Source organism: Glossina fuscipes, unplaced genomic scaffold, assembly GCF_014805625.2.
Source record: "Glossina fuscipes isolate IAEA_lab_2018 unplaced genomic scaffold, Yale_Gfus_2 60, whole genome shotgun sequence".
NCBI lineage: Eukaryota > Metazoa > Arthropoda > Insecta > Diptera > Glossinidae > Glossina > Glossina fuscipes.
In genome coordinates, this window is record NW_023998432.1 from 3,109,541 (window position 1) to 3,120,281 (window position 10,741).

Consider the following 10,741-nt stretch of genomic DNA (forward strand, 5'->3'; position numbering starts at 1 on the left):
TCACATTAATTGTAGCCTTGTACATGTGAACCCACAGGAATGGACTCCAACTTGCAAATGGTTAATTCGCAGAATTTAAATTCTGCTATCGCCCAACCGCTATCTCGTTCCTGGTACTCTTCAGTTGCTCTTTTAAGCTCAATAAAAAGCTCGTCAATCTTATCGTGAACTTCACTGTTTTCTCTTTCAGCAACGAATTTCGTTGAGAATTGTTTCAGAGTTATCACCATTTCTGTTTCGAAGCCCTTCATGTAATCTCCAAAAAGCCTCAAATGGAACTTTACAGAGCCAAATTCATCGAATTTGCTCGAGTATATATGTGCGGATATCATTCAATAATTTGTTTATTACAATCTCATCCCTCGAGTCGCTGACGATTTTATATTGTATCACATTTTCCGATGTCGGCGGAGATGTGATGAACACATTTTCTTTTAAGAGCACAGCTGCCTTCTCTTTGTGCTTGTTGGTCCTCAAATGGTTTTTGTACTTTGTCTGCAAAAATAAAAGCTTGGCAGGGCTCGCAATACATCTCACTGGCAGGAACTTTCTCCTTGGTGCTAGCTCCAAACACTGCTTTACGCTTACCGCCGTTGCTTGTGGACGGTCCGTCATTCATACTGGAAGTAGGAGGCTGGTTTTCTTTAAATGCGGTTTCACAGCCTGCCACGAACTCTTTGCATAAATGGGTATGGAATAACTCGTGTGCGGTTACAATCACACTTTCTTCGCCGGTCGCCAATTGTTCCTTCGTTCAAGAAATCAGCTTGCTGCAAACCTACCTGACAAGCTCCTGCAAATTCTGAGCAATAATGGTCCAGTCAATTCTCAACGTTCTCATGGCAAAAAGTGCACTTATGTTTGTTAGGTTACATTTTTAATTTTTTTATTTTTTTATTTTAAGTAATTAACTCATTAATCGATTTTGTGGTTTTAGTATCTTTGAAAATAACTAAAGAGAAAACTCTCCTTATATAGGATAGAAATGTTGGCGAACTTACCTTCAAGCGTTATCTGTGAAATTCCATCTGTCTTTTATTTTTCTCTATAAATACTTTTAAGTGTGGTCATAAATACCGTTTGACCTTTTTCTTTTTATCATTTATAATGCACCATAATACTAGTTCTTTTCCATTCTCAGCGGGGTATTTACACGAATGGAAATAGTGATAATAAAAAATAGAAATGAGGAAGGATCATGAGACGTGTAAGCGTTCTGAAATGCGATATGGTGAAATAGTCGCATCACCCAGAGTGCACTTAATATTTTTCTTCGTGGAAATTTGTGTAGACATGTGTATGCACGACCGCGTCCATTTTTATATATATATATATATATTTTTTTTTTGTTATCTGAATCGTAAATAATGTATGTCCTTGAAATAATCCTTTTTGGTTTGGTCATTAAGATGTGTGTAATGAAGAGAAGTGTTTGTGTGAATCTGTGTAGACATGTGCATGCACGATCGTGCTTCTTTTTTCATGTACTTTTGTAAAGGGAATCATAAATAATTCAGGTCCGTGGAGGAATGGTTTTTTTCGTTTGTTTAGGAGGATGTGTGTAATGGAGGTAAGATTTATGGAAAATAAATGTTTGTTAGCGTGATATGAGAGAGTGTAATTAGAGAGGGAGGTACATGATGAGATGTGATCGTTGGCGTTGGAATCGGCGTTGTGAGGGTAAGTGGAGTGTCATGTGGAACGTGTAGTAGACGTGAGGGATGGTGTGTGTGTGTTTTTTTTTTTTTGCTCTGTGAGCTGGAGTTAGAAAATCTTCGAAAGATACTTCTGGGTCTTAATAGCGGCATGCACGATTCGCCATCCCTGGCGCATACGTACTAAAAACTACCCCCCACACACACTTCATCTACCACTCTCCCCCGCGGGACCACCGTTTGGTATTACTTCGCAGGGGCTGGTTGTCGCTACCACGCTTCTGATGGTGGGACCTCAGTGGAATGCACTATCGGCTTCCACTCCCTCTGCTCTCCACCCGTTCTCTCCAATCGCCGTAACTTCACGAGAGTAGTGCTAGCGAAAGCGTCTAAGGCGTTCCAGGCTGCTGTACTGCCGATCATCTCCTCGCATTCTCAAATCTGCAGCAGTGGAACATCACGTGCTCCGCATCTTCCTCCGTATCTGCGCATGTCGGACAGTTAGGCGAGTTGTTGTGCCCGAATCTGTGCAGATACTTCCGAAAACAGCCATGGCCACTCAGAATCTGGTTTAGGTAACACCTTACTTCGCCGTGGCGTCTTTCAACCCACCGTCTTATGCTCGGGATAAGAACGAACGTCCATCTTCCTTTGGTCGTTCTTTCCCACCTCGACTGCCAAATCCTTAACGAGGCCATCCGCTCTTCGCTTCTTATAACGTGTGAGGAGAACTCGTTGCCGCGACGCCGTTTGTAGATGCGGCTCATCTCATCGGCCAGAATGTCGACTGGCAGAGTGCCAGCTAGCACTAGCGCTGCCTCTTCCGACACGGTACGGAATGCGCAAATCTTCCTCAGGGCGCTAAGGCGATATATTACCGCCATCTTTCGGTACACTGCCTTCACCTTCAGTGCACTGGCCAAAACTGGGCTTCCGTACACTATGGCTGAGGTTATCACCTTGGCTATAACCCTTCGGGTGGTGAATTTCGGGCCTCCAATATTTGGCATGATCCTTGCTAGTGACGCCTGGATGCCGGAAAGTTTCTCAGCAGCGTACTCAACATGCTGCTTAAAATTGAGTCGATGGTCGAGCATAACTCCAAGATATTTCAGAGCAGGAGATGTGTGCTGCCCAACTCGTATACAGCATGTTTCCACGCTTTTTCTGCTGCTTTTTAGGACCGCTTCCGTTTTGTGCTCTGCTAGTTCCAGCCCCATCTCTTCTAGCCACAACTTCACCTTCACGATAGCGTCGACGTGTTTTGCAGTCACTACGACCGCTATATCATCGGCAAAGCCGACGATCGTTGCCCCGGCAGGAAGTTTAAGTTCAAAGCCGCCGTTGTACATTATATTCCACAGGAGAGGACCAAGGACTGACCCCTGTGTAACACCCGCCGTTATTTTGTGCGATTGTTTTCCATCATCGCTATTGTACACTAACGTGCGGTTCGAAAGGTAGCTTGTTACTATCCCACGTATATACCTTGGAACCCGTACTCTTATGAGGGTTTTGCGGATAATCCCCCAGTCCGCCGAGTTGGAAGCGTTTTTTACGTCTAGCGTAACGACGGCGCAGTACTTTTTATCACCGCCCCTCCATCGGTCTCCGGCTATGGCGTCTGAGGCAAGCGCCACGACGTGGCTTATGGCATCTATTGTAGACCGCGCTCTACGGAACCCATAAAGGTTATCCGAGAGAGCACGTCTTTCGTCAACCACAGCTAGCAGGCGTTTATATACGACCCTTTCCAATACCTTGCCCATTGTGTCCAACAGGCAGATGGGTCGGTATGACGATGGCTCGTTCAGTGGCTTATTGCCCTTCGGAATAAGGACCAGCCTTTGGATCTTCCATACGTCTGGGAACGTCCTGTCTTCCAGGCACCTTTGCAGAAACATCATGACGACGTCTGGCCTCCTTCGTATCGCTGCCTTTAAGGCCTTGTTTGGGACTCCATCTGGGCCAGGGGTTTTTTTGTCCCCAATCCGCTTGCAGGCGCTTAAAAGCTCGTCGGCAGAAATTGCTGGTATGGCTTCCTCTTCCCTGCCGAGGAGGTTTACCAACACACACGGCGGCCTCTGAGGGAAAAGTGTCGCTACTATTCTTCGGAGCGCGCGCGGACACGTGATTTGCGGTATCTTCTGTCCTTTGACCTTCTTCAAGGCCACTTTATATGCCGTTCCCTACGGGTTAATATCGGCATCCTGGCGTATTTCCTCAAAACTTCTCCTTTTGCTGGCCCTTATGGCTTTCTTTAAGGTCTCTGCGCAGGTCTCTGTAGAGTAGGAGCAGTTCATTGAAGTTTTCCCTACCTCTCGAGCGCTGCACTTTTCTTCTGGCTTTCAAGCAGTTCGCTCTTAGGGACGCTATCTCTTCGGTCCACCAATGGCAAGGAGATCGTCTTCTCCGTGTATTTCGTCTTCGAGGCATGGCGGCGTCGCATGCTTGTACCAGCAACTTTGCTACGTTTTGCCGGAGTTCACCAGCTGTACCGTCTCCACCCACGTAGCAGTCCATAATGATGTTAAAGACATCCTCGTCAAAAAGTTCATCTCTCCACCTCGGCCCGGTAGTTTTATTCCACCTATTACCTCTGTCCTCTCTAGATGCTATGTCGAGGAAGATGGCCTGGTGATCGCTATTTGTGTACTCTTCGCTCAGCGACCACTTGCATCTGGCCACTAGACCATCGCTAACAAAGGTGAGGTCTACTTTCGAGCCCCTTTCTGCCTTACGAAACGTATCTCGCTGCCCAACGTTCAGAAGGGATACTTTCAGCATGGCGAAAGCCTCCAGCAAGCTGCGTCCTCTCGCATTAAAGGCCTTACCGCCCCACTCGAAGGCCCAAGCATTAAAATCCCCCGCAATTAATACGGAAGGCTTCTCCCGGGCGTCTGCCACGAGTTCATCTAGCATGCTTTGAAATTCGCCTTGTGTCCAGCTTGGAGGAACGTAGCAACTATAGCAGCATATATATTTAGCTGTTACCCTGACGAATCCGCTGTGCTGGCCGTTCCCATCCAGGAGTGCTATAGGGCCAGGCGCCCAAATTGCTGCTATTTTGGACGCATCGGTTACCCAGGTGTCCTGACTTGCCTTGCGATATGGTTCATTCAGTAATACCAGGTCCACCTCTTTCTCAACGACCGTTTGCCGAAGTAGGTCATGAGCTGCCTCGCCGTGATTGAGATTTATTTGCATGATTCTCATTTGCGGCCTGTAGCGGCTAAAGCTCGTTTAAACAACGGGCACTTACTGCTCCCCGCTACATGATTAGCGTCAGCACTTGGTACACCTTTACAAGAAAAGCAGAGGGGATCATTGGAGCACACTCTTGCGATGTGCCCATCTTCTCCGCATCGTCGGCAGACCTTTGATCGGTCGAATATTCCTTTACATTGCTTGGCAATGTGCCCGAATTCACCAGTGCTCTGTGCTCCCTTAGTCGGCGCACCACCCAGCCTACTCTTAATTTTCCACCAGCTAGCAACTTGTTGGCTTCCTGTTGGGGCAGGCTGATTATTGCCGTTTGCGTGCCGCTGTAGGCCTTTCTCAAGCTAACTACCTCTGCGTTTGCCAGCCCATACTGGCTCTTTATGGCCTCGCAAATGTCCTCCGTTGAGGTGATTTCGTCGATATCCCTGCATTCGACCGTACCGCGTTACTTCAGGCTTCTAACTGCCGCCTGGTCACCTAGCAGCGAGCTCACTGCGTTCTTCAGCTCTTCCGTTTTTGTCCAATTGCAGCAGTAGGTCGCCTTTCTGCGTCCTCCTGATTTTGTGGACTACTTCACCTAGCTGCTTCAGTTTAGGCTCGGCTTTGACCTTACGCAGCATTTCAGCGTAGGAGAGCTTGCCGGTCGCAGCTATAACGATGGCGTCCGGTTTCCCTCTACGGGCTTGCAGTGTGCGGTCCTTTTTCTTCCTGGCCGTCACTCGTTGCCAGTCCGCGCCGGTGGCCCGCGTACTCTGGTCGGTGGGTTTCTGCACAGCCCCCGTTGGGCCCACTGGCCAGGTTGCGACGCTTGGCAGTTGGTGGGTCTATATCGTCGGCCTGTCTTCTCTTTGAAGCGCTTATCTTCGGGTCAGATTCCGGAGCATCTCTCTTGCTAACCCCTCCTAGATTACGAGGAGGGGTCGTTTGAGCGGCTTTGTTGACCTTGTCGACCTTGCCACTCGGATCAGCCCTCGTCCGGTCCCTTAGCAACGCACACTGCTCGTAGGCCATTCTGATGCCCTCAATGGCATCCCTCATGGCTTGGTGAATGGACCGCCTTTTGCAGTCCTCCAACATTTCCACCAGTTCCTCTATGTGGTGATCCAGCCTTACAAAGGGCGCCGTGTCCACCGCGTCTGTCGCAGGCACTCTCCTTAGCTCGGTAGACGACTGAGGCTGTGCTCGGCCACCAAACGGCGATCGTAGCATTCTGCTACTCGCCCTAAACGGGTTCTCGCTGCTCAGGTCACTGGCGTGAACCCCACTGTCTGCTTTTTTTGTTGAACCGGCAGACATCGGTGTTGCTACTTTATTTTTATTTGTATACATGTTTTGTTTTATATGGACCCCAACTGGGAAGCCGCTATCCGGTTCCGCTGGTGTAGTTGCTGTTAGGACCCCATGGTTATCTTTGCAAGCAGTGAGGCCATGCAGTGGGTTGACGCTAGGCCTTATGAGACTAGCGTTCAGTGCCAGGTCCAGCATTAGCCAGGAGTTCTTCTCAACTGGGCCTAAACCCACCAACTTAACGGTGCCGCCTAGAACGTACTTCCCGGACTTGCCATAATTTTAACGGGGCGGGGGCGGCGTCAGCATTAGCCTGAAAGCCATTTCGGCTGGATATCACTCCAACCTACTCAAGTAACGGAATACTGCCACCACCAGCTCACAATCGTCGATTTAAATACGTGTTCCGGTATGCCATAATCAAGATCTTACCGAGCTCGGTCTTGATGCCTATCCCTAGGCTACGTAGAATTGTCTCCCTCGATGCCACCATCATACTAAGGGTGGGGTGGGGAGCACCTATCCCAAGGACGGTGCTTACTCGTCCTGTCACCGAAGATTCGCAGGGTTATGCGGCCTTTTCAGCCGCCCCTCCTCCTCTGCCGCTCTTGGTCGGGGACTGCTTATTGGTTATTCGCAGCTAGCCTGCAGATATACCCTTAGGTACACGCAGGCCGATCATAATCCGCCACCTGTAACCCCCACAGTATCCTGAGCTTAGCCCCGTGTGTGTGTGTGTGTGCGTGTATGTGCGGTTCTATGGGACCATGTGTGCATGTGTGTCGTTTGGAGTGTGGTCATGTGGTGAGAGCGGGGAAGTGTGCGGACATCGTTCCCTCATATATATACTACTATACGGAAAGGCCTAAAAATTTTGATGAGCAAAAAAAAAAAAAGGCCCGTTTTGTTGCGGGCTAAAATTCGCGTCGACGTTCCCCCACGTATATACTACTGTTATCGATCCCCTTGGAAATTAAATACCATAGGCAAAGGGTGGGAAAATTTTTTCATCAAAGGACAAAATTTTAATTTTCAAAAAAAATGAATACAGTGAACATATTACGCAAGCTTCAATATGATGGGTTAAATTAAAAATGTTCCAGATTTACAAATTACATACTAATTAGGATTCATCTGTTAACAGCCTTATTGGCTTTATTTGTCAATAAATATTTGAAGGTCCAACTATTATTAAAAGAGGGGCATTTATTTTTCTTATGAAATCTCTAATCTTATGGCCTAATGACTAAAAAAACACATTTAAGCACATTTCACATTTGATAGCTAAACAGTTGAGCCCAACACTGAGGGCTGATACAATCCATTTGCAATATGAAATATTAAAGGTAGCGGACCAACGATTGCTCATGCCTACCGTGAACACTATTTGAACCATCAATTTAGTATCGCTATATTTAGTTGTGTGTTAATTTTAAGAGAATTTTTTTCGTAAAAATATGTCTTCTTTTTTTATTATGGAAAAATTGTTAAAAATTGATTATGCAAAACAATGTTAATGACTATCCAACACATTATTCATTTTTCATCCTGTCGAACGGGGAACTGTCTTATTTTTTAAATGTCATGACGGGAAAAACGAATTTTTAAATATGGAAGCTTTGTTTTTTTCTTTTTTTAATCTTTCTTAAGATAACTGTGACGTGTTAAGAGATTCGGTCGTGGACGAATATAATTCTCTTTTTTTACGCTTTATTAAGCATATTTGCAAGTTATTCAATTTAATTCGCATTCTATAAAATTCGATTCAAAGCAAATACTTACTTATCAGCTGTTACCTGTTCTAAACCTGAAAAAGGCAAAAAAAAGTGGCGCAGTTTTGCTAATCAACAATTTTATGCCTACTAGCTAAAAACTTCATATTAGTTGCAACGCTTTGAAATACGCTTTAGAGACCTAATAAAATAAATGTAAGAGTCATTCAGCAAGAGATGCCAAATGTCGCGCCATTTCTCAGCACTCAATATACATTTGTCATTACGATGAAATTTCACAAACGAAATCACATTCGGAAGCTAGAAATGCATGAATCAAACGAGAGTCATTGTCACCTGTCTGGATAGGCAAATAAGCGAAATTAAGGAGCTGCGAAAATTCGAAAACAATAATGAGAGGGAAATAACTGGATGACCAGTAAATAATTTAATGTATCAATAAATATATTTGTGAAAGAATACAATTATAATCGGTTTCGATTTATGAGTGAACAGCGCGTTAAGATGTGAGCACGTGTTTACTGTCCTTTTTCTTCTGCCTTATAATAGTAACACTAATTTGGTTTAATGCGTTTTTTGTTTGATAATTTGACCATTGCAGTGAATGAATATGTGTAACGAGGGTTATTTACAGCTGGGGCTTCGCTCAGGACTGTCCAGCGGTCCGTTCCAAGAAATTTGTTCTTTGAATTAACGGAACCTTTGTATTTTGGTGTTAAATCAAATATTTATGGTATCCAAGAAGCGTATAAGATGGCCTTATTTGCGACGTAACTACGTGGCGAAAGAAAAAACCAACACGTATTGAGTGGGTAGCCTTGTTTTCTTTTTACTGAGGAAATATGACCCGCGTGCGATTGTTCGTTCAACTGGTGCTGAACAACTATAAGAAAGATTTCTGCTTGCGCGCTGCTTTTATAGCTGTTGGATGCCGTACCAATGCGTTGATATTTAGAGCTTTCACCACGAAGTGTGGTTACTTAGGAGACTAACCTATATGTAAAGCTATAAAACGAAGTTATACAGTGTTGCATTATAATTTAGCGTGCCTACAGTTTTTAATATAAGAACTTGAAGCTTAGTGAGCTTAACCAGAGTTAGTTAATTTTTATTTACATATACATAATAAATCTTTTAGTGTTCGGAGCGGTTACACTTCCTTACACTTGTTACCGAACTTTGCCACTTTTTGGTAGCCAATATTTATTTTCAATCGAACGGCACCATGCGTTAAACATCTTACAAAATAATGGCTCAATTCTATGACTAATTTCAGATGACACCTCTGGTATAAAGTCCCATGATTTTTCATGAGAATAATAATGTGCAATTGAATTCTCTATGAACTTGTAATTTCGCCAATGATTTTAGATCAAATAGCCGCCCTTTATATTAAGTCTCATTAAAAAGAAAAGTGTCGTACAGAAAATCTTAAGACATAAGCATAAATGTTGTGTACCCCCATCAATACCTCAAATTAATATCAACTAATCATAATGTTTCGGTTAATATGTGTGTGTCAATAAAAAGATCGGCAGTAGAGATTTTTATTTGCCGGATCGATTTTTCAAAATCTATTTTCAGCTTTTTATGTATTCGATGCGTAGTTTTGCCTGAACGATAAGTTTCCGTTAACCGTTCAGCATAAATTCTCGATACTAAACTTTCTGACAGTGAAATTAAAGATAAGCAAAACAATGAATATATCCAAATTACCATGTTGAACAATACACATTCATATGTATATAACAGTAATGGTAGAGTTTACCGATACAAGTTGACACATACATACATTTCAACCAGCGGTAACATTAACATTATATATGCATTAAGTTAAGTACACAAAAGAACTAAAGAAAAGAGAATAAGGACTGACCCATTTAATTTTTGTTTTTTTTTTTTATAAGAATAACTTGTGCGTTGCATTATCTCCTTTTAAATGCTATGTGTGCTATGAAATGTTTGAATTGTAAAAAGGGGACATACAGGTTTACCAGTTTTAAATGAAAAACTTTAACTACAGGGACATCAAATAAGTGTTCCTTTTTTTTAAGGTGTTGTAAAAACTAAATTATAAAAGATGTTAACATGAATTTTCTTCTATTTTAGATATTGATGTTCAGCGCCATTTCCATATAATAATGATTTTATTTAATTGACCGCACCTGGGCCCCCGTAATAATTCACTCCTAATACGTTAATTTTTGTTACTTTTTCATATAGAGGTGCTTTTATCTCACTAATAAAACGAATAATCTTGCCAAAAGTGATCATTGAGCTTTCGTGGTTTGTTGGAGTAAGCCCTACAATATAACACTACAGTGAAAAGTCAAAAAGAGTTATATCGAATGATCTTTGTGGCAACCTCGCTCACATGAGCCTTTTTGAAGATTATACGATCAATGAGTTCATCTCCCAATGTAGTCATTTTGTTAAGCATGTTGTAACATTTCGCTGCAGCCACATGTCGTTCAAATCGAATTCACGTAATTTTTACCACAAAAGTCTGATTCTTTAGCGTTCGCCGATGACGGTTACTGCAATGCCATTTTCATATTCAAAAATAACATTTTCTGCCCAAAATCGTTTAACCAAATATGAGATTCATCTCACCGGCACGCAATGAAACTGTGGGTTCATTACTTTCGTAATGAATTAAAAAAAAATTTATACGCACAACCATGTTTCCATTATATTAGTTTGGGGAAAAAGAAATCCGTTATTTTTATATGAACTTCAGGACTTTATTTAACATGCTTCGGATTGTCCGATTTATATCAAATAGGCACCGTTTTGCTGTATGATTTGTTGCCATTTTAAAGGTAACTTCAAAATGCCTCTCTC